Here is a 22,810-nt window from a genome sequence, read left to right as displayed (position 1 = left end):
ATAATGAAAAATAAGAGGTCAAAAATGTTTTGTTTTTTGACTTGAAAAATAAAGTAATGTTAAAAACAATTTTAATAGAAACTTTTAACTTATTTATTGTACAATAAAAAGGTATAAGAACAAAATTCAAAGACTTAACAAGTTAAGTTTAAGTATGCTTTTTATATTACATGTTTTCTTAGTTTATTATTATGATTATTAGAAAATTTTCACTACTTTAGAAAATATATACACTGAAAATGAATATCGTGAATATGTTGTACAAGTAACTCCGTGGGTGTAAGGAGATGTATTCCCCTATGGTCTTATTTAAAATTCGCAAAAGTGAATGCAAGATTAACACCGATGAGTCAAAACATTATGACCAGCCAGTCGTTATGCAAATCGAACCAACTGCAGGTGAACTACTGCGCGTGCACGGGTCGGGACACGGTATAAAAAACAGCCGATACTGAGCTCTGTTAATCAATGTTACTCTTGTTCTTCAGATGGGAAAGGCAACCGACTTAAGCGAGTTTGACAAAAGCCAAATTGTAATGGCCAGACGACTGGGTCAGAGCATATCCGAAACGACACGGCTGGTGGGATGCTCACGGTCAGCCGTGGTTAGTACCTACCGAAAGTGGTCCGAGGAGGGGAAAAACTCACGAACCGCCGGCGAGATGTTGGATCACCACGGCTCATCGATACTCGAGGTGAGCGAAGGCTGTCCCGGATTGGTACGTGGCAACAGAAGGGCGAACCTGGAGCAACTAGCCAGTAATTGCAATGCTGGTGACGGGAGTAATGTGTCACAACACACAGTACATAGAACCCTACTGAAAATGGGGATGCGTTGCCGCAGGCCGCTCCGAGTGCCCATGCTAACCATAGTTCACCGGCGACAGCGCCTACAGTGGGCACGCGGGCATCGAAACTGGACCTTGAGTGATTGGAAAAAGGTCATCAGGTCCGAATCACGTTTCCTGTTACAGCATGTGGAAACGTAAATTCATATAAAATGTCTCGAAACTATATCCTAAGGCTACAGAATGGCTTTGCCCAGCATTGAACACCATCTTCCTCCTCATAGGACATGAGCCTTTTAAAGATAAGCTACACAGTATGGGTATTATTGAGGAATGTCACTGCTCCTTTGGCAAGATAGAAACCTGGAAGCACGTTATCCATGAGTGCGAATTATATGAAGACCTAAGAGGAGAACTCATCATGAGAATAAGATACATTCCCACAATATACTGCCTACTTGACTCCAAGAAGAAATTTGCTGTCCTCAGCAAATTTGTGCAGGCATTATTCAGTAGACGAAAAACAATGGTAGCAATTTATCAAGGAACGCAGTAAGAGACAAACATCAGATGTGGTGTTGTGACACCTGGACAGGCCTGTTGAAACGGGTGACCCCCCTAATGATAGCAATCCAACAAGGAATACGCTAAACAGACAAACCTGAGATGAGCGGACATGACACCTGAATAAGACTGGCAAGACTAATGATTCCCCATTGAAAGTAATCCATCAAGGAATGCACTAAAGAGGCAAAAACCAGATGTGAAGACATGCCACTTGGACACTACATTAAAGAAGCTGAATTCCCAAAGACAGCGAATCAACTAGGAATTCATTAAAGAGACACATCAGATCTGACGAATAGCCGCCATATGGCGAACTGGGCTAGATACCCTTGTCGCAGCCTGCTTTCTCCCTCCCTGGCAGGAGGGATGACGGCCCTGCTGTCCCACTCTTCCCTCTGGCAGAGCATGCTCTGCTGCCCTCTGGAGGCCATCCTCCCTGTCGGCCTCCTCTGCCTGCTTTCTACCCACGTCTTCTGCCTGTGGGTAGGTGTCATGCTTTGGGCGATGTTCTGCTGTGATACCCTGGGTCCAATCATCCATATGCCGGGCACTCTGACATCTAACACCTACTTAAACATCATTGCTGACCAGGTACACCCTTTCGTGGCAATGGTCTTCCACTCTGGCGGTGCCATCTTTCAGCAGGATAATGTAATGGACCATGCCACACCGCCCGGATTATTCGAGACTGGTTCTCTGAACACGAAGAAAACCTCCAGGTATTGCCGTGGCCTCCAAATTCCGCAGACATCAATCCCATCAAGCATCTGTGGTTTGTGTTGGTACCAGATACCACAAGACACATTTAGAAATCTTGTAGCGTCCATGCCTCGCAGGTACGAGCTGTTTTTAGCTGCACGTGGAGGACCAACGTCATATTAGGTAGGTGGTCATGATGTTTTGGCTCATCGGTGTATGTGGAACATTTTTAATAATTTCTTTTAAGTTGTAGAAAACGATTTTTAAAAGTTATTTGAAGATTTGATTATTGAGTTCAATACTTTTGATTTTCTATTAAGATACCTTTAAGTAACTTAAAAAAACATGACATTCGACAATAAACAGTACTACTTTTTATTTTCTGCGTCCTAGTTTTAACATCTGAGTAACATAAACATCTCTTATTCAGTAATATCCTGAACCCATTATCAAACGAATTCCAGTATCCTGATTTATTTTCCCATATAACTATTTCTCAACGGGGGCGATAGGAAATTCATGCAACCAATATCAGCCAAATACACTGGTGTGCAAAACTTAAGGACCAACACTATTTCTGAAAGTTACAATGACAAAATCTTTACTTAAGGTACTCTTTACTGATGAGAGTAGATTCAGTCTCAGCAGCGATTCTGGCGAGAGGTTAGCACACGGTATCACCCCGCAAACATCACTGAAAGGGATCGATGTGGCGGTCGAGGTGTTCTCGTCTGGGGAGGCGTTATGTTGGATGCACGTACACAACTCCAGATACTGGAAGGCGGTACTGTAAACGGTGCACGTTACTGTACTGAGGTAATCCTTCCCCATGTCGTCTGTTTTGAGGTGCCATTGGTCCCGAGTTCGTGTTTATGGATGATAACGCCACATCCCATCGCTGTTGATATGTTTTTGGAAAGTGAGGACATTGTTCGTATGGATTGGCCTGCCCGTTCACTGATCTAAATCCCATCGAACACATATGGGACGCTCTGGGGAGACGCCTAGCGACACGTCCACGATGTTACCACAAGAACTTATCAACAACATTGTTCTGAGTATGGACAGGCAGTGCAAAGCCTGCATCGACATTAGGGGTGGCCATGTATGCTACCCACGATGGCCATAAACTGAGCGTATTGTATAATAAGTTGCCTGTTATACCACAGGATCGTTGCTCAGTGCTTGGGAACATGCCCGAAAGAGTAATATAAATTAAATTTATAACAAACTTAGAAAAAAAATGTTATAGGTATGTTTGTAGTTGAGAAACATAGAATGGAGATATGGAGATAATTTGATGAAATCGTTAGAGAGTTCTGAGATGGGAAGAAAACTTTTTAATTTATACATGGAGGTGGATATGGTTAATATAAGACCGGATTTTTCAAGTTTTTTTAACTTCACTTTTGATTTTCTCACTCGACACGGTTCTTTTAAGATGAAGTTCAATTAATTGGGTCTTGGAACACGGATTTATGTAATTATGGTGAAAGAGGAACTGGTTTACATATTCATGATTTTGCAAATTATTTCGATTTTAGATTAAAATTAGAGGTTCGGATAGAAAATTTACAAAAGAGTGCATTGGATACTCACAAATAAATTTACATTAATTAAAAATATGTCGATAAGGTAAGAAATTTAAACTCGGAATAGAGTTGGTTGATAAAGTAAACAAGTAAACAAAAATGCTGAATAGGAAGGTATATGCAATAACAGTAATGTCCCAATAAAATGCAAAGGTGAAAGTGTAGCGCGAAGAATCCCATGAAGATATGCATCTAGAATGTCTCGTGTTCACCACACTGCAGTGCTTCATTATTGGCTGGATTGTGATCGATTCTTTTCAGACGACAACTGAACCATCCAACGTGCAAAAAATATCTCAATGGTTCAAGGAACATTATCAGTATTTCCAACAACTACCATGGTTGCCCACTTCTCAAGATCTATATCCTCTTCAGAAAGTCGAAAAGAAAACTTTAGGGATAAGTGGAGCAAATATCGTGTATCGTCTGTTTATGAACTGCGTATGATCATATAATATGTTTATGTTTGCTCACCAGATGGCGGCACAATATGATGTTAATTGTAACCTTTCTTAAGTTTTTTCCTCTTTAATGCGTTTTAATTCCTTTATTTTATAAAGTTACAAAGTTAGTCGGTTTCAGGAGAGGACAGCATGTTTTTTTCTCCCGGAAACTCGGATTTTTCGTCCAGCAAAGAGAAAATCGACCTCAGAACACACAATATACATGGAGTAATATGGTATTTGTTGCTAATGCTCCTAAAATCCTACAACAATAACAACAAGTACCTTCTCAAGTATCTTCCCCAGATCTGTATGAGTAGCAACAAATCGAACTGAATAGATCTCGGGCAAATAATACTGAGGACGTGGAATAGTAGTTGGTTGGTTATTGTAAGGTTTTGGGGCATCAGCAGCCCTCGTAGGTAGCACAGTTGGTATAATCAACGATGTGCCTAAAACTCCACAGCAACCAATCAATTGCATTAGCAACTTAAGCCATACTGTGTCGTATATGATATGTCTATAAACTGCGTGTTCTGGGGTGATTTGCTGTTTGCTGGATGAAAAACCTGAATTTCTGGGATAAAAACCATGTTATCCTCGCCTGCGACCCACTAACTCAGCCACGTGGTGTAAAAAACTGGATAAAAATTCTTTTCGTTATTGCCGCCCTCCTAAGTAATTTCTGTGCAGGGGTGTTTGTTAAATAAACTGATGACAGGATTCGAACTCGGGTCTTTTTCACTAAAACTTTCCACTCTGAAGTAGTAGATATTTAATGTTATGTATGCAATTATCAACTAAATTCATTTTGAATTTAGTTTTGAAGTCGTTTTAGGAAAACCAATAGACGACTGAGGCAGCCTCCCAACAAGCTGGTACAACGAAACGTTACACTTCCATATTGCCAATATCCAGGGAGGGACCTAAAAGAACTGTGCACAAAAAGAATCATTCCACGAGGATGTCATTTAGATATCTAGGGTTACAAAGTAAATCAACGGTCAGAGACGCTTTTGAAACTGATGAAGAGGGCAGTGATCAATGAATATTGAGTACTAAAAAAATAATTCGGTTTTTAAGTTTTTTGTTGATATGGGGGTTTGATGGTGCATAAGCCGGTTTTTAAGTTAATAGTTAATTTTTTTTTTAAGAACAATAATTTGTTTTTAAATTATAATTGAAAAAGTTTATTGCGCATTAATCCACAATGAATAATGGAAAGAAATTGCAAATTGTTAAAAGGGCGTTATCAACAGAAAATCATTGAAGGGGTCCCTTAAGATTCTTCTTCGGGTCTCATATTGTGAATACCTTCACAACGAGTTTCCATGGTATTGCACTACTTCGAATAAGTAACGCTTCAGCTATGGAGGAGAATGTTGTTGCTTATTCTTGGCGGGTACCACCACCCAGAGGCATCGTTCAAGGCTTTTTGGTCCCTCTTCGGTGGGTGGGTAGGTACCCTGTTGTTGCAATAGTGACACAGCCCAGTTGTGAAGTAAACTCCTTCATACTCTGAAGCATTTAGCGAAGAAATATCTTTTAGAACTGTTTATTAAATTTCCTCTTGTATGATTACTCTTAGGACTTTTACAACAGAAGTTGGTTAACAAAATTTTTCTTATTTTAAAATTTATGAAATAAATAAATAAAAATAATAAGAAATAAAAATAAAAATATAAAAAAAATAATAAATTGAATAAATAAAGTAATTTATTAATAGTAGGGGTCGTCTGCTGGTATAGCCCATACGTGTGAGCGTGCGACGCATGTTCGTGCCAGATGTTCAGGGTTGGCTCATGTTGCATTGGGTAGTCAACTCTTCAACAGTGCTGCGCCTGTTCGCCGGTCGTTCTTTGACCATTTTGACGCCTGTCCTGGTACACTTTAACTACGGCGGCTTTCGAACACCCCACCAGTTCAGCCGTTTGGGAAATCGAGGCACCAGCTCGTCGAGCACCCACAATCTGTCCTTTGTCAAAGTCCGATAAATTCTTCCTTTTGCCCATCACACTCAGAATTTTCCAACTACTGAACCACTGACACCTTATCTATCCTACGTAGGTCGCACTCTCGTACTTCACGTGATCAACGGGTCTCATTCAGTTTTCATAGGGGTGGTCATAATTCAGTGATCACTCAGTGTATATGCTGACATCGGCCCGTGAACGTGTAAACTAAAATATCACCAAAAAAAAAATAACTCATTGACAGCAGACACGTGACGTCACTCGTTTGGCTGATTCCCACGGTTCCATTGCTCGTTGCAGATTTGAAAATAATAATTGCGGATGACGAAAGAAGGGTTCTTTAAAACTTTATTGGACGAATAAATATTTTAAACTTAATTTTTTCTTTTAAAGAACAGAACACTCTCCACGACTTAGTTGGGGAATTACAGGAAATAATTTCGATCGAGTAGAGGGAGCGCTTAATTGGGAGGTTAACCGGCGCAACAGGTCAGTAAGGGTTGAAACTCTTCTAAGAAACAATTGCAGTAATACAGAATGCCAAGCAGCGCAGTTACCACAAAATGAAAAGGAGCAACTCAAAAACCTCAACCCATCTTCTTGTGGTCACTGAAATTTTCACTCCCGAAGGTGAACTGTCCGCTTTGGAGCGGGAGCAACGAGAATTTCCCACGTCTACATCATCGTCGCCATAGCAACGTCGACGCTGACACACTTTTGCGCAGTATATAGCTCGGACGAAGTGTTACGCAAGACCTGGGTGGCGCCCAGTGACGTAGACACTTAACATCTCGGCTCTCTCCTTCGCTTCGCTCTTATCTGGCTTCCATCAGTGCCGATGGCATCCCCCACAGGTCACAAGAAGCATCGTCGATATTTGGTTCCGCTCCAGGTGTGTCAACTAACCCGACGGAATTTGTGATCGGTGCCAGTTTTATTTCTTTTCTTTTCTTTTCTTTTTCGGTTTGTAACAGCGAGAAACTTTCCCAGAAGTCTTTTCAAAGTTTGCCCTCGTGGGATGTTGCGTGCGTTTGATCCCTCCTGAATTTCTCATCTGATCACATTTCTGGGATTTATCGATTACACTTGCCGGTGAGTACGTTTTTATTTGTTTATTTTCTTCTCGGATGAAACTCAACTTCAGCGAATCCGTCGTAGTTACATCGCGTCTCGCCAGATGATGCTCAATGCGAACCGGGACTCCATCCCCAACAGGTTAAGAACTCATTAATCGGTGGTGCCGGAACCCATCTCGTCTGTGCGTTGCATTTTGCCGAAGACAGCTCCAACCCAAAAGTTGTGGTGATTCCATTGTTCGTTGAGTTAACGAACTGAGAAAAGTCATTTAAAAGAGTCCCAAATGGTGAACTTGTTTCTTCTTTCGTCCATGGACTCGCGCTTGGGTGGAACTGGAACTTAGGTGAGAATATATTCTCATCTTTTCGTTCATTGCTGCATTAGCTGGTCTGTGTCTCTGAAGGAACGAAAAGTGCGCTCGTGTTTCTTTTTATTAATGCTTCGTCTAATGCCTACATAATTTCGGGGAATACGATGGTTTGTGCAGTGGCCAATTTTATTCCGAGGACTCCGAATTTTTAACTTAACAAGCACCAAGTTACGGATGAAACCGGAGAAACTCCAAAGAAGAAGAAAGGCCAAAAAAAGAGAGTGAGCGAAACAGAAATGGAAACCGAAAAAGAAAGAGAGAGAGAGAGAGAGAGAGAGAGAGAAAGAGAGCAAACAGAGAGAGAGAGAGAGAGAGAGAGAGAGAGAAATCGAAAGAGCGAAATAGAAATAGAGAGAAAAAGAATGAAAAAGAAACAGAGAATAAAATAGAACGAGGAGCACAAAGACAGTGAAAGAGAAAGAGAAGCAGAGAGAGAGAGAGGGAGAATGAAAGAGAATCAGAGAAATAGAGAAAAGAGAGAGAGAGAGAGAGAGAGAATGAAAGAGAAAGAGAATCAGAGAAATAGAGAAAAGAGAGCGAATGGGGAATCAGAGCGAAAGAGAGTGGAATACAGTAGAGAGAGAATGCGGGAGAAAAAGAAGCAAATAAATACACAAAGAGAGTGCGAAAGAGAAATAAAGAGAGTGAGAGAATGGAACTAAAAGAGAAACAGAGAAATAAAAAGACAGAAAGAGAGGGAATAAGGGAAAGAAAGCAGATAAATAGAGAAAGAGAGAGAGCGCGAAAGAGAAATAGAGAAATGGAGAGAGAGAGATACAGAGAAATAGAGAGAGAAAATGAGAGAGAAAGAGAATCAGATAAATAGAGAAACAGAGAGAGAGAGCGCAAAAGAGAAATAGAGAGATGGAGAGAGAGAATAAAAGAAACATATAAAATAGAAAGTGACAAAGAGAGAGAGAATGAAAGAAAATGAAAAATAGAGGAAGGGCAAAAGAAGAATGAGGGGAAAATAGAAAGAGAGCAAAGAGAAATAGAGAGACAGAGAAAAAAAAACCGAGAGAGAGAATCAGAGGGGGAGGGAGCCAAAAAGCAGGCCTGAACGATACATTTTTGCTGATTAATTTTGCGGCAGAGGTTTCAATTTGGAAGCTGTTCCAACTGCCAAGTGGATGTCTCTTTGAAGTCATTTGAAAGCGCTTTATTACTGCAAACTTCCTGTAGTCATACACCTAATTAATCTTCACTGCCCTGTCCTTCCCTCCCCTCCCCTCCCTTGCAACTGCCTTGCTCTTGGCGTGTAAATATAGTCCCGTTAGTGCCCACAAGATCTCTCTCTCTCTCTCGCTCTCTCTCAACACGTTTATAGCAAAGTGACCTTGAGGACCATATTCACCGTGATTACGTTGGCAGTACGAATCAAGATAACTGCTCTTCGTGAAATATTTGAAGGCCAACACAACAAAGCGCACAGAGGGCGTGGCGGTTGCACGCACCAAAATTAAAATAAACAAAAAAATACCGCGTTTCTTTTGAAATACAGGGCAGTTGATAAAAGCGGTGGATCGATGATGGGAGCAACGATAGAAAAGGGCATTGGCACGCGATCATTGGAGAGCCATCGAGGACAGCATCTTCTTCAGACACCGAAGTTGCAACCACTATGTCGCCAATGTTCCTGGTAAAATAGTTCCACATAAGTTTGGCACCATTCCGAAAACAGAACTTCGGTAAAAAGATCAGCGAAAAGTAACAGTTACTTATTCATTGGATCCTGTATCTTGTCTGCAACTTTCAGTTCGATCGGATGAGGAAATTCTCTGGATTTTGCACTTCCGGACATCATCCTTCATGAAAATGGTGTCCAATCTATGTATTCTTTTCCCCGTTTTCAAGAAGCCAATCGATTCTCTTAATTAACACATTCATTGCCAAATACCCCCAAAAATTCGATCTCAAGGAATGAACAAACAATCGCATGGTTCGGTGCAGAGATCAATAATTGTTCCTGGTGCCATCAGAATCAGAGGCAGTTGCCAACTATGTGTCCATGAACTGCAATGTCGTCGAACTCTTTTTGGTATTACCTCTGAAGAAAATAGCAACGGTGGTAGCGATAGCTTTGATGGAATACCACCGAGTTGCAAAAGCTTGCTGCTCGTGGAGGTCAACCCAATATTTGCTTGGAATGATGAAGTATGCTGGATATGCGACAAAAGTACAAAAAACAAAGCTAGCATATTAGGGCCACTCAAAAACTAACTTATATGCTCATGTATATGATGTCCATAAAGTTCATGTATTCTCTGGTCAGTTTGTTTCTTTTGCTGGATGAAAAACCGAGTTTCCTGGAAGAAAATCTTGCTGTCCTCACCTGAGATCGACTAACTCAGCTAAGAAGTGAAAACAGCCCATAAAAGTAGTGTCATCGATGGGATTAGAACCCGGCCGTTATTCCAATCAGTGTTTGGAGGATGGTGACTCTAATCACTGTGCTACTGCACTGCCTGGCAAAAGTACACCCAATTTCCCAGTAACACCAGATTTCTCAACATCAATATGGATTAACCACTTTCTAAAAGGCTGATTCTCGGATAACCCCAACCGTCTTTCTCATCTCACAAGTATTGAAACTACTGTAAAGTACTTTACAGTACTAAGCCGACAAACATCTCAACTTATCTAAATTTTGTCTGTAATGTCCCTTCCCCAAACTTGGTCTCTCGCACCCCTGAAAACGGAAAATAATATAGATGATATTATAACTCTTCCCTCTTTAGAGGCTCACGCAGTATCTGGAATACAAGAACCCATCATCTTTAACTGTGGTAAAAATTAATGCTCTTGTTTTATACGAGTCCCAAAAAAACTGGAGATTTACTTTGACATGACAAACAGCACCCGTTTTTCAGAAACTTGGAGGCTAACCTTTGACATTTATATTGCATTTACTGCTGCCAATATGCAGTCAATGTTAAATTTCAGTAGCCACCTCACAGCCCATCTACCTAACTTTTCTAGATCCCGTTGCAATAATGTTCTGTCATTAAGAACCTTGCCAACCTTCGTATCCTCTGCAAACTTGGGAATTAATCCTGATATTCCTTGGGAATTAATCCTTCATCAATATTATTGATAAATATAGAAAACAACAATGGACCCAACACAGAACCCTGGGGGAATCCACTAAAAACATTAGTCGTTGTTCGTTGTACTAATCGGAGTCATTAGGCCCACAACACACTCCTATTCTCATTTTTACAACGTAGAAACTACACGCGTTGGCTTCTTCGTCTATCCAACGGCAGGCATCGATTTCTTTATCTTGTGGAACGTAGCAATATGAAGACGCTTTAAATCTTGGACGAAGGTTGTTTAGCAGGCGCCACAATTGAGAAAAAAACTAAGATTGAAAGCAACGTCTCAAAGTATACGATGGGTGTAAAAGGAAAGGAGGATACAACTCTAAAAGGAAGAAAGGTGGCAGAAAGTCGATACTCCGTAGCAATTTAAAGCGAATTGAGTGTCACAATAGAAGGTTCTTTGTGCAACAAATGACTGAACAATTCAATTTAGGCAAAAAAAGAGCCATCTCCAACTGAACCGTGCCGAGGGAGTTGAAAAACCTGATTTGGCAGCCGTCTACCTATATTCCACTTCTGTGAACAAATCGAAAGATTCGAGTGTAGTGGTGCTACTAACGCCAAGACTGGAGACTGTCAAACAGTGCAAAAAGATCGAAGTATCTCACGAGTCTCAATTTACACTTTCTTCACCAATGGCAGAGTGAAAGTGTATCAAGATCCTCATGGAGCCATGGGACCAGACTGTCTCTTGTCCAGCACTTATGCGTTTTTTTTTTATGTAAACCCCAAACACGAGAGGTATTAGGACCTATAGTACTTAGTACCGTGCTTGGGTTGGAGGTTGAGAACACGAAAGAAGATATTTCTTGACATTGGACTTGAACTTCTGTAGACTGTAATTTTCAGGAAATACGTATGAAGGAAGGTTGTTCCAGAAAACGGCAGTTGAATGAATAAACGAGGAAGATGAAAAGTTGGTCCTGTGAGTTTGAAGTTGGACAGTAAATGGATGTTGGCTGGTGGCGGCACGTGTTCGGACTGTTTTGAAAGAGAGAGCGGGAATTATAGAAGACAATTCAGAAGAACAGTGCCCATGGAAGTATCTGTAGAAGAGGCATGCAGCAGAAACAGTACGTCTGTGAGAAAGCGAGTGGAGAGACTCTGTTACAGATGAATCATTAATTAACTTAACTGCCCTCTTCTGAATGGAATCAAGAAGCCTGAGAGAGGTTTTGGGGGCACCACCCCAGATGAGGGAACAATATTCCATGGCAGGGCGGATTTGCGATTTATACAGAGTGAGCAGCTGTTTGGAAGAAACGTAACGCCGAGAGCGAAAGAGAAAACCAAGTTTTTTAGATGAAGAGGAAGCAATATTTGTAATGTGCTTGTGCCAAGAGAGATTAGAAGTCAGGGTAATCCCCAAAAGAGATATATCATTTTGCTTAGAAACTGGAGTGTCACTAAAGATAAGCATAGGAGCAGAAGAATGCTTTTTGCGAGATATAAGACAAGATTGAGTTTTAGAAGGGTTGAAATCAACTAAGTTGTCTTTGCCCCGCTGGAGAATTACCTGAATATCGGCATTTAAGGAATTGGTAGCAGATTTTCGAGAAGTTGAAGCTGATTGAGCAGGACAAGGTTTCTCAAAATGGAAAGTGGAATGCAATGTGCTATCATCGGCAAAACTATGGATAGGATTTCCAGTCAATGGAAGAAGGTCATTGATATACAAGAGGAAAAGAGTGGGGGAAAGAACTGAACCTTGGGGGACACCGGCATTAGTGAAGAAGTTAGAAGACAGCGAGCCATCTACCATCACCCTCAGTGAGCGATCAGAGAGAAAACTGGATACCCAACTACAAAAAAACAGATGGCAAACCATAAGATGGAAGCTTGTTTAGACCTTTATGCCCAACACGATCAAAAGCCTTTGAGATGTCAAGAGCAACTACTTGTGTTTCACCGAACCTTTCCATTGAATTAGTCCATAAATGGGTAACATAAGCCAGAATATCACCAGTGGATCGACACTGGCGGAATCCATACTGGCGATCGTTGATCAGACGGAAGGTTTCTAGGTAGTTTAAGAGTGAGTGGTTAATTGATTTCTCCATTACTTTAGAAAGTAATTGTAATGGGACGATAATTGGATGGGAGGGATTTGTGACCCTTTTTAGGAACTGGCTGGATATGAGCAAATTTCCAAGCAGAAGGAAAAACACCTTTGGAATAAGAAAGTGAAAAAAGGCAACAAAGAACAGGAATAAGTTCAGGAGCACAGGTTTTGAGAGCAAGTGGAGAAATACCATCGGGACCTGGAGCTTTCTTAGCATCAAGATTCGTCAAAATCCTTCTGACATTCTTTTGACGGAAGACCACAGGAGGCATTGAATGGAGCGTGTTGGGAATGGTGAGAGGTGTTTTACTAAGATCATTAATACATGAGTTGGAGGAAAAATGGGATGCTAGCAAGTCAGCTTTATCCTTGCTGATGTGACAACAGAACCATCTGGTTTAGACAGAGGTGGGAGCAGAGATGGGCAAAAGTTGCGGCCAGTAGCTTTGGCAGAAGACCAGAATGCTCGGCTTCCATTAGGGCAAGAAGCAAGTTTTCTACTCTTAGCCTGTTCAACTCTAGTTTGGACTGATTAATAACTGCTTTACAATTGTTGAGAGCTTTGGTGTAGGCAGAAAATGAAACTGAAGAATTAGAAACAAGCCAATTACGATATGCAACGTTCTTCTCTTGAACAGCGAAACACATTTATTGGAAAACCCAGGTTTAGATAAAGGACGATATTTTAAAGTGGAGTGTGGAATGAAGGATTCCATTCCTGCAAGAATAATTTCACTGACACGATCTGAGCAAACGTTGACATCAGAAGTTTTGAAACAGTAATCCGACCAAGGAAAAGAAGAAAAGAAGTCTCGCAGGTCATCCCATTTTGCATTCTTGTAATGCTAAACAATACGACGTTGGGAATAGCCATGAGATAGAGGCTCCATTGGAGAAGGGACAATCACCAAGTTGTGATCTGAAGTGCCTAAAGGACCTCTCACTTCGACCGTGTACTTAGAAGGGTTGTTTGTGAGAAAAAGATGAAGCGTGTTGGCTGTATGATTAGGATTGTCCAGTATTCTTGTAGGTAAATGACCAATCTCTGCAAGGTCATTAGTAATTGCAAAAGCCTCAGCATCTGGATCAGCTGGGTCAGTGTGACTAGAAAACGGAAGCCAGCTGGAGTTGTGAACATTAAAATCACCAATGAAAATTACCTCACTGTTAGCAAAGTTGGACTGGAGAGAGTCAAGTTGCAAAGAGAGGAAGTCAAAGAGTTCCAAGTGATTAGTGGAGTTGGGAGAACGGTAGAGACAACAGATGAATTTGACACAATGACGTAGAGAGATTTTAAGCCAGAGAAGATCAAAAAGAGGAGATTCCAAATTACCAAGTCTCTGACAGGGAATATCGGAACGGACATATGCACAAGTACCACCTTTGAGGCGAAAGGAATCGTATAGCGAATAATTTGGGCATCTGAGATGAGCAGTATTGAATCAACCGATAACTGAGATTCTGTCAGAAAAAGTACATGGGGTTTGGCAGACTGCAAGTGGAAATGGACATCGTTGAGATTAGAATTGAAACCACGTATATTTGTGAAATGAATTAGGAAGTCCTTGGGAGGTTTAGATCTTTTCGCAGGTAAGCTTACTCCATTAGTTTGACAATTCGTTGTGTATTCAATAGTAAGAAAAAGTGAGTGGGACATGCTGTATGAAGTAATGAAATTTTTGGATATGGCGTACACGTGGTAAGAATATACCCAGATCCTTGACATAACGTGGCCTCGACAATGCTCTCCGCATAAACACTACTCGGACTCCCTCCAGTCACTATCTGGCAGAGTAGAGGTAGCAAGATTATACACTAGCTGATCCGGAAGCCTCCTAGAGAGTTACCAATAGGTTCGGTCCGGTGTACTAACTAGCGGCCGGCCTGCGAACCCGTTTTAGAGCTGTACCCTCGAAATGTAAGGAAGATTGGATCTCGCCACGACGTTCACATAACCTCAAAAGTCATCAATCATACTGCATGATGGAAGAGACAGGGAAGGGCTGACCGGAACTTAGCTCTAGAGACTAAACATGGGTTCCACCACTTCAAGCCTCCAATAAGCAAAGTGGTGGTATTTCACCGGTTGATGAGAGTCATCTATCACCTAGTACTGTCTGGTAACATAGAGGGGCGGCATTCCTCCATGTGGTGTGGGCGCCACACCTCGACCCCTGCTTACATTGGGTCACATCTGGGTGGTCACCCGCCATGTACTTGTGCATGGAGGTTATACCCAGGATTACTAACAGTCCCACCATCGTGAAGGTGCAAGCAGAGGATTTGGCTGTCACAAACCCTCCGGACCTCGCCGAAATTGGGTCCACTTGACTTGAGTGTCACCCGAATATCAGTTCTATCAGCGTTTTAGACTCCCAGGTAGCAAGTACAGCTTGTCTGGCATATCTGAGAGAATGTCTGTGACAACCTCAAGGACCAAGGTTGGAGGTGGTGTCATGGTATGGGGCAAGTTATTGGTGCGGTCTGAGTCTGGTTTTACTGTTAGAAGGTCGTGTTACCTCCAATGATTACCCTTCTGTCATATCGAACCAACTTCACCCTGCAATGTTCATTTTTATCTTGATTGCGATGGATTTTTCGACCCTTGTGGGAAGCACAGTTAGTATAATCACCGTTCTCCTTACATCTGGTGGAAAAGAACACAGTTAGAATCCCGTTAATGACGCGAGGAATTGTTATGAGCCTTTTTTTCGCAACGTGGCTGAGTTAGTCGGTCTCAGGCGAGGACAGCATGTTTTTTTCTTTGGGAAACTAGGGTTTTTCGTTTTCACCAAACAGCAAATCGACTACAGAACAAATGCAATTGTTCAGATCTGAATACAATTGAAAATGTCTAGGATACTTTGGACAGAGCAGTTTGGATTCGCAGTTTTCTACCAACCGCAACACAATCATTAACATATATCCTGATGGAAGAACGATGAAATCACTATTAGTTATTTTAATGTCGTTCACTACGTTAAGATCCTCGTTATGAGGGCCGAAGAGGACAGGACCCGTAAGTGGCGTATACGGGGATACAATTAGTATCGATCTCGCACCTCTGATCCTTTCTAAGACCTAATGATAGAGTGTCCTGCTAACCAAATACCCCTCTTTGGGGATTAAAAACGACATCCCTCTAGACTAAGTCCACGGCCAATAACCGCCCTTCCCCAATATACACACTTTGCTTTTCATCCCACACACAACAGACAACGCCCCCTCCAATATTGTTATGGGTGTCCCTGACAACGTTGTCAATCTTGGCCAATCGAGTGGTAAGAAAAGCTTCACAATCACTGAATTTATAATTCAGAAATATCATTACAATTGTGTTCAAATTCTATCATAAATAAATTACTATAAAAGCTACAGGCTTTTATATAATAAATTAATAAGTTTTATTAGATTTCATAATTTATAAAGGTGAGTAATTCGAAGTGTTTCGTTATGGGAGTTCAATCTTCCTTTTATTAATGAGAGAAATCACGAGAAAATTCACATAAGCTGGTAAAATTTTTAAATCAACTAGATTATGGTTATCTCTGTTAGTATAAATATTAATAATGGAAAATAATGCAAGAAACCAAGTTTATAAAACATCAACCTAAAGAAATTTTCCACATCAGATGCCCATCTCCCCTCTAATAACCCGACTAGCTTTTCTTTGAATTTATTCAAACTACCCGCATCCACAACAAATGGAAGTTTGTTCCAATGATTAGCTGGCTGAAGGCAAACTTCCACACGTCTATCCAGCAGCCATCCTTCCTCAATTTGAACTTATCGCCACTCATGTGTGTAGTCTAGGCAAGAGAAAGAATGCCATCAGCATTGAGCTTGCTCAATCCATTCAAAACCTTAAACACCTCAATCAGATCACCTCGCAGTCTTCAGACACTGCACTTTGCAGATCTAACATAACAGTACGCGGCCTAACATTGCCTTGTACAATGGGACAATCACGTCTCTGTCCCTGCTAGCAAAATCCCTGTATATCAATCACAAAACCCCATGAGTCTGTCCTGTCAGCCTGGCTGCATTGCTCAAAGAACTTCATATCTGACTACACAATTACTCCCATCCCGGTCTTTTTCGTTCTCCATTACCTTGCTGTAGTACCATACAGTTGGTTTGTTATTCTGAAGTTACTGTTACCAATATACAGTACCTTTCCTTTGTCAATGTCATTCTCAGCACATCTGCCTGAAATCTTCAGATCTTCTTGAAGTAGGTAACCCTGATTACTGTCAGGGTTACCTATGCTGTGACTGAACTATAACTGCATTCCTGTCTAGATGATCCCGCATTACTTCTTGAACCAGTGATGCCATTATTTTCCCTGAAACAGAATTTAAGCTAATGGGTCTGTAATTACTCATGTCACCATTTGATTCCCCTTTGTGAATTGGGGATACATTCGCACATCTCCAGTCCATACGAACCTCTAATGAATCAAAGGATGCTCTCATAATTATGGCTAAGGGTTTGCTGCCTTCCTTAATATAACTGTGTAGATCCCAACCACCCCACTGCCATTCTTATGTTTAGATGTAATTTGTCATCCTCTTTTTTTCTGTTATCACGAAATCGTTTAGTTCCCTGTTACACTTTAATGAACTTCTTGCATCCCCCTCCCTAAAGAACGTCTTATTTAGTTTAAATCATGAACAGTTAACCATCGACATCAAATGGATCAATGTGATTGAACCTGTTTCTTCTACTGTTAATATAAGTAAAGAAGTCATCGCTGATTTTCTTTATATTGTTTTTCAGAAACTTCTCTTAATGTGCAATGGCTTGCCTAATCTCCTTTGTGACTTGATTGCAGACTAGTTTATACATAATATAGGCTTCTGTATCATCTGACAATTCATATGTACCCCATGCATTTTTCTTCTCTGCCACGAGTCTGATTAGTTCATCTGACATCCACTTAGACCTAAACCTTGAACAGTAGTTCTTAGTTGGCATGAAAAGCCTAGTAGCTTCCAAGATTAATTTCTTGAATGCTTTCCATTTAGAATTTTCTGTTAATAACATCATCAGACAGTCCTACTGTGTAGAATTTAAAAAATGTATGAGACTTACTGTAGTCACCCTTACGAAAGCAAAAACCCCTCCCTTTACTCTGATGGTAGTTATGTTTTTAAGTAAATCTTACATGAGTATATGTGATCGCTGCAAACCAGTGGGTCTTTTACTTGCTGATTCTTAATGCTTGAAGATTTGCTGCTGATAATCAGATCAAGAATACTGCTCTCTCTTGTTACTTCTCTAAGTTTTTTAAATCAAAATTTCTCTTGTAGAAAACCGTCATCCAATAAATTCACAAAAGTCTGTCTACTGTGTAAGTGACCAACCACAAGTTCCAGTAATTACCTGTTAAGTAAGCCCTCTGGTCTCCTATTCTTAATATCATTAGTACCAAAGTGTATAAGATTACTTTTTATGCCCTTGAAAGATATCTGCTCTAGAATGTCATCAATTTCTGTGCCTTACGGGCATATCCTGGCCTGTTCCACCTATCCTTTTTGCTCATTATTCTCTTTTCTCTGACAGTAGAGTCACAAACGATGGCAACACAGCAGCAATCCCAAGGCAGAATGCACTAATTCCACAGGAAGTACTCCCAACTCAATGCCAATGTATAAACTCTTGTTTTGAGTTTGGCCGCTGAGAGCTTGATTTTCCCCCATTTTAATTCCTCCAAGGGCATCTACCCTATTCTTTAAAGCTCTCATAAACGCCCAATCAGAATGCTGATTTTGCACATAATTTCCTCAAACGTTTTGCACTGAATGCAAATAGACATCCCACAGACACCTTGGTTGTATCACGTCCCGTTCCTGAGGTTTGCAAACATTGATCAAGCAGCACATTTTTACAGTCATGATTTGTAAGAGACCTGCCCTTTCTGTTTTATTCCTGACCACAGCATGCCCGCCAATCATCTCTACGAATATCAAGTCATAACTTACAAAATAATCGAGATAAATTTTTAATTAAGTTAAAGAATGTGACTTGGACTATTAAACTGTTCATTGAACACAATTTAATATGTTAAGTCAAAAAAGCAAAATATTTCAAAAAAAAATTATCCATTTCCAAGAGCTCAAAGTTCTTTGACTAGTTCCTTGTTCAAGATAGCATCATAGAGTTGACAAAAAAAGGGGGACAGAGTAAAACACGTATGATTCAGTATCCAACGATGAGACATCGAGATACAAATGGTATTTTCAAGGGAACTGAGTATTGCTTTGTAAAAGGAAAATCTTGTTAACGAAGCTAATAAACTATTATGACAGTCAGTCACCAGTTGAATGCAAGATAACTTTGATATTTCCACTTTATCATTGGACTTGGTTCCACTCACGAAATCGCAATGTAAATTGGAACACACGAGGATTCTTCGAATTAAGGGATGGCCACATGGTTGGAAGCAAATAATTGTAATTAAGGTTTACTGTTCAGAATATGCTGCCGATATATTTTTCCTGTTTCTAACTTTTTATAAGTGATAAAGGGTGCTGTGTCAAATTTCCAGATGACGTAAGGACTGGGAAAGTGATCAGCTGACCAGTGTCCCTTCAGGATAACTTGAATTAGCTTTTGGGGAGGTCATATAATTAGCAACTACACTGACTGGCCAGAAAATTAGAAACCTTTCGCGTTTGGCTCCAGCAGATAATTTAAAGTACGGTATGCAAATGTATGGCCTTTTTACAAGATCCTCGGTATAAACTAAATACTGTATTCTTTCCTGGGGGTGCTTAGTCGATCCGATCATGGGAAAAATGGGTTTTATTGCTGGAGTACATTTAGCAAGCTCCACAATTGCGAAAACAAAGGAACTCACTGGTGTGTCGAAATCAACCAGCTCAAAAGTCTACAATCAGTTGAAGACGAAAGGAGAATCCAGTTCTAAAAGGAAGAAATGAGGCAGAAAGTCGGTACTTTTTTTTTTTTTTTTTTAGTGTTTTTTGACAAGCGGCACCGGTGCTTTCGCACAACTCCGCATTTGAATCTCTTGTGAAGTAAGACAGTACTGTCAAGGCCAGATAGCATATGTTAGTGTATGTTCATGTTTGCTTAGTGCGGGTTATGTTGTTCATCTGGCCGCTTGGCCTAGGGTCCGTGGAACACCACAGATCGCTAGTTACCGTCACTGGCACTGGGAGCCGGACCAGGTATGTGGGAAGAGAACTCTGGCTGGCCGACCCTGGGGTTAGCCGGAGCTTCCCAGGGAGAGCCAAAAAATATATATATATAAAATAATAATAATAATAAAAAAAATAAAAATAATAATAATAAAAAAAAAGAAAAATAAATAAATAAATAAAAAATTTTAAAAAAATAAAAAAAAAAATTTTTTTTCTTCCTCTTCTCTTTCTTTTTGAAATAGGAGAAGGGGTGAGAGATTGAGGTGAAGAAAGAAGGTAAGCAGAAGAAAGAGGGCGAGGTAGGGTGTGCTCCCCCCCCCAAAGGGGGAAGCCCACCCTGCCTCAGGAAGAAGAGAAAAGATTGTGAGGTCAAGTGACCCACAAAGTCAGATTGCCTAATAGTATGACCCTGCATTTGATGTCAAATGCCAGTCCCACTCCCAGAGGAGTATTTATATGAGTTCCTACACAAGTAGGAAAATCAGATATTGTCCTACACCTTGAAGAGAGGAGGTGCCGGCAAGTGAGTGGGTGCCACATTGGGCAAGGGGCCCAGTGTCAGCAATTTAATCTTCTTCATCCAAGGGTGACTTGTGGGCAATGAGCAGTGTCCCACACTGGACTTGGATAACCTTCTCTTAGGGGATGAGAGGAGGCACATGGATTCATGAAGCTCGAGGATTGCTTGGAGTTCTTGTGTCTATTGTAGAAAAGTCCTTTTTGGGTTCGTGGGTTTGTCAGATAGCTTCCTTTGTGAACGTCGAGAGATTCCTGTTAGGTCAGGATAAAGATCAATATCCTGTTTGTGTTTTCTTTGATTCCATTCAGGATATGTTTGTGAATTGAGTTGTGGGTTCATTATAAGATGGGGGTGCGTTGAACAGTTTGCTGTAGGTGAATTTGACGCATTTCAAATACAGTCTGGGCAAAAGTAGTAAAGGCTTTGTAGTTGGTTTCGTCAATTATGTAGAGATGTTCCTGCCCACTGGGTATATTTCCAGTTCTGGTAATTAGGAGACTTCTGGGTAAATCATAAAGAGGGCAATTATACATGAGGTGAATCCAGTCTTCATTGTCGCCGCATGTGCAGAGAGGAGAATCGGTGAGACCCAGGGCATGCAGCTTGGCCCGAAACAATCCATGACCAGTGAGGAAGAACGAGACGTGAAGGCCTGGTGAGTACCACGGAGGAGGTTTTGGTGCAGTTATCATAACTTGTGGAAGAAATCTTTTAGTTGTTTCACCTTTGGTTGTTTGCTCCCAAGATCTTTGCCAATGCTGGAAGAGCTTAGAGTAAATCTGTTTCATTTCGTTTTTTGGATCATTAGCTAGATCGAGTGTTATATCCAGAATGGTGGTGGGAATTCCTCTCTTTATGCGGTATGCAAGGCCGCGACGAATAACCTCCAGGTCCAGAGGAAGAGTACCTGCTAAGACCTGCAGGGCAGGATTACTGACTGTGCGGCAAGCTCTAGTCACAGTGAGTAGGATATTGCGTTGAATTGTATGTAGCTGTGCTTTATTACGGGCAATGATGGCACAAGGGAACCATATGGCTGCACCATAGCACACAGCTGGTAAGAAGTTGGTTTTGTAAAGTAGCATGAGAGTCCTCCTCTTCAAACCCCAGTCTGCTCTGCTAATTCTTACGATCATGGCAGTATAACGACGTATTTTGTTGGAGAGGTAATTAAGATGAGGTAAGAATGTTAATCGGGAGTCGAAGGTTACTCCTAGATATCTTAGTTCTGTTTTGAGTTGCAATGTCTGCCCAGAGATTTTAATTTGGGGCGGTCTTCTTATGTCGAAGGATCCTTTGAGGAGGATAGTCTTCGTTTTTTCCCCAGAGATGACTAACTTGTGGTTGTTTGCCCAATTTTGGAGGATCGTTAAGGCAGGGGAGGCTATTTGCTCAAGCTGAGTTCTAGAATCAGCTTTGATAAGGAGAATGAGGTCATCTGCATAGGCCATGCAGTCCACAGGACCTAGATCCATAAGAAGGAATTCATCTAGTATCAAGTTCCAGAAGTAGGGCCCAAGAACTGAGCCCTGTGGACACCCTCTAACAACTGGTCGGGAGGTCTTCGGAAAATTTGTTTGAACAGTTACTGAGCGGTTGAAGAGGTAGTTCTGGAGACAGCAGTAGAGATTGAGTGGAATATTGAGTTGACGTAATCTCCTGACAATGCTGGGCCACCAGATGGAATCAAAGGCACCAGCAAAGTCAATGGAGATAGCCAGTAGATATTTTTCTGTGGTTGAGTTTGCTGTGTTGAGGAGATTGTTCATAGCGTCTTCAGTGGAGCATCCTGGCTTAAAACCATACTGCTTTGGAGAGTCTAAGTTGGCTGTCTGATAGTAGGTGGATAATCTGGATTGAAGCAGCCGCTCCATTACCTTTCCCAAGACCGGGAGAAGAGCAATGGGGCGGTAAGATTTGGGTAGAGTAGGATCTTTATCTGGACCTTTTAGAATGAGTCGAAGCACTGCCTGTTTCCAAGAATCAGGGAAAATTCCTTTCGCAAGGCATTTGTTGAACAGTGCTAATATGTGGTTTGGGAGATGTGTTGCTGCTTTCTTGATGACCTCAGCCTCAATATTGTCATGACCAGGGCATTTATTTATTTTTGTTCTGTCAAGTGCTTTGTTCATTTCCTCAGAGGTGAAAGGAGGTTCTATTTTATTGTTGGAGAAGGCCTGGTTGTCTTGTTTAATTTGCTTTTGTTCATCATTGAGGGGACTCTCATCAGTCTGAAGTAGGGCATTCAGAATATTATTCATGGATTCAGCCCATGTGTGTGTGTTGGATTGCCATCAGGAGTCAGGGTTGCATTTAACATCTCTCCCCTGGGCAGCTTGTTCATAACAATGCGATAAACGACCCCAAGGATCTGTGTTTCCAGTAGTTGTCACAAGGTTCTGCCAAGACACTTTCTTTTTCTGCCGAATGAGGCTTGTGTAGTCGTTACGAT

At 41.1% G+C, this 22,810-nt stretch overlaps 1 protein-coding gene across 1 annotated transcript in view; it reads left to right on the top strand.

The window, feature by feature from the left end:
* The first annotated feature begins 6,839 nt into the window (after window positions 1-6,839).
* LOC150088770 (calcium-activated chloride channel regulator 1-like) overlaps window positions 6,840-22,810 on the top strand; it is a 31,251-nt gene continuing 15,280 nt past the window's right edge. The window contains exon 1 of the mRNA XM_090369641.1: window positions 6,840-7,154. The gene's annotated coding sequence lies outside the window, so the exon portion shown is untranslated. The remainder of the gene's footprint in view (window positions 7,155-22,810) is intronic.

This window comes from Mastigoproctus giganteus, chromosome 3, assembly GCF_048544385.1.
Source record: "Mastigoproctus giganteus isolate SK-2022 chromosome 3, ASM4854438v1, whole genome shotgun sequence".
Classification (NCBI taxonomy): Eukaryota; Metazoa; Arthropoda; class Arachnida; order Uropygi; family Thelyphonidae; genus Mastigoproctus; species Mastigoproctus giganteus.
The sequence above is the reverse complement of the archived record's forward strand: the minus strand, read 5'-3'. Positions and strand labels throughout refer to the sequence as shown.